This window comes from Lycium barbarum, chromosome 8 (assembly GCF_019175385.1).
Source record: "Lycium barbarum isolate Lr01 chromosome 8, ASM1917538v2, whole genome shotgun sequence".
NCBI classification, from domain to species: domain Eukaryota; kingdom Viridiplantae; phylum Streptophyta; class Magnoliopsida; order Solanales; family Solanaceae; genus Lycium; species Lycium barbarum.
In genome coordinates this window covers 90,717,968-90,720,392 of record NC_083344.1, presented here as the reverse complement: position 1 = coordinate 90,720,392, position 2,425 = coordinate 90,717,968, and the positions used below count along the sequence as shown (strand labels likewise).

At 44.5% G+C, this 2,425-nt stretch overlaps 1 non-coding gene across 1 annotated transcript; it reads right to left on the bottom strand.

Moving 5' to 3' along the window:
* Positions 1–1,204: 1,204 nt before the first annotated feature.
* On the bottom strand, positions 1,205–1,311 carry LOC132608503 (small nucleolar RNA R71). Its single transcript, XR_009570417.1, has one exon. It is a non-coding gene; the product is annotated as a small nucleolar RNA R71 (small nucleolar RNA).
* Between the last annotated feature and the right edge of the window lie 1,114 nt (positions 1,312–2,425).

The window sequence follows — 2,425 nt, the reverse complement described above, 5'->3', positions numbered from 1 at the left end:
CGACAGACTCAGTCTCAGAAGCCCTGACAAGTCTCAGTGTGCGCTGCATCTGTCGAATGAAATCCTGGGGTCCTCTTCGAGCTTAGACCCGTAGAACTCTGGGGGATTACAAGTCAAGAAATCACGGACCCTCAAACTGCCACGTCTGTCACCATCATCACCCCCTAGCCCGCGTCTGCGAGCCTGTCCTGCTACTAATGTCGTCAATAACTGCACAGCCTCTCTCATCGCCCTGTCCTCCGCCCCTAGCTGGGGAGCTGGAGGCTCGGGCCCTGGAGCCTCCGGAGCTAATAGTGGAGCCGCTCCAGGCACCTCTGATGGTGGGGGTGTAGCAGAATCCGCTGACTGGGGCGCAATATCGGGCATAGTCTGAGCACGAGCCCGAGTGACCCTCTGTATCTGACTGGTCTCTCCGGCCACTGCTTTGCCCTTCTGGCCAGCTGTCGTCTTCTTCGGAGGCATCACTGTAAACATAACAATCGGTCAGAAAGAAATCATCCTAATAGCACAGCTCTATCGCACGATCTAAGATCCAAAGAAAGGTAACACCCTAAATGTCTTGTAGCCTCCTGTTTATAGATATGGTGCACAACACACCGATAAACAAGACTCTACTAGACACGGCCTGTAGACATTCCGAGGACAAACCTGGCTCTGATACCACTTTTGTCAAGACCCAGCCCCGTGGGCAGTGACTAGTGCCCTAAATGGACACCCATACAGACTTGCTTACCACATCGACATATCAAAGACTTATTCAAATTTAATATATATTATTTATACGGATACTGAGAAACAGATATCATCTTAAGCGGTCACCTGTACAAACATATCATACCAAAAGCCGGTAGGCTGGCGGAATACACATCGCCTGAACATACATACATATACAAACATATGGGCCGTTTTGGCCATAATAGCAAACGGGACCTCTAAAGGCACAAATCACAAACATAATCGAACAAACATGACCCATGACCCACATATATGTCTATAGGCCTCTAGAAACCATAACAGAACATATGACGGGACAGGGCCCCGCCGTACCCTCAAATAGTCATATATACAGAAATATGTATGACAAAAGATATGTACCAAAAATATGAGCTCCGAATCAAATGGAGTACTCCAAATAGCAGAATAAGTATCCTTCACTGGCGGGTCACCTGAACAAAAAAAATGGTTCCTACCGAGCAAAAAAGCTAAACTTCGAGATAAGATCTTTGAGTTCAAAAAGCTCCCGGGGGAACAATTATATTCGGCATGGGAGCGGTTCAAGTACTATCTAGCTCAATCTCCAACTCAAGGGTTTTTAGACGCTATTCTCACGGAGAAATTCTACAAGGGCTTAGATACAATGAATCAGATTGCTGTCAATACTGCCGCGGGAGGATGCTTCATGGACAAGTCATTTATCGTCATCACCCGTTTGCTTGATAAACTCACCACCCACAATCAAGCTTGGCATTAAAATGATAGTGAGAGTCTATCTTATGGTAGTCCATCACTAGCTGCCGTTGCAAAAGAAAACCATGAGAGAGATCATGCCTTTGCTCAATTGCAAACCACTGTGGATCTATTATCAAAGAAGCTGGCAGAAAAAGATGCACAAGGGGTAAATGTTGTTGAGGAGTTACCACCTCATCCACAGGGAATGTATCAAGTCCCTGAGGGGATGTACTAACATGGGCAACAACAGTATGAAGATGCTAATTATGTCAACAACTCGCAAGGAGGCTATCAAAGGCAAAATTATCAAGGTCCGGGCCATCACCCATGGCAAAAGCCTCAACACCAAGTTCAAGGGAACAATTATAGCAGAAATGATCAGGGAAATCCAAATCAAGAGAATTACAATAACAACAATTATGGCAACAAGAGCTCGAACCCCTACATTCCACCAAGGGGGCAAGCATCAAATTCCCAACAGTGGAGAGACAATTCAGCTAGCAACTCTGCTAGTAATGCTGCTAATGATTCTGCGGAGCTAAAAAGTATGATGCAGAAAATGCTAATGAATCAGGACAGAACAGAGAGCACAATCAAGGGAATTTCTCAGGTTCAACTATCTCATTCAGCTTCCATTCAGAAGCTTGAATCGCAATTCAGAGACCTTTTGTTACACCTCGAAAACTTTTCTGTTGGTACGCAAGTGAATGCACTAGTGAGGAGTATGAGTATACGATATTTCCATGAGTATGAAATGACATTGATGACCCTAAGTAAGATTCCAAAGGAGATTGCAATAAGAGATAGGTTATGCTCCATGATGACTAACTATAGATTCAAAAAATGTGGAAAGTTACAGATTTGCACTTTGGCCAGTTGAACGTAAAATGAAATACGGCCCGTAAACTGCCATGTCGTATTTTAACTTCCAAAACTTCAACTTTCTGCCAAATGATCAAATGGTTAAATACGACTT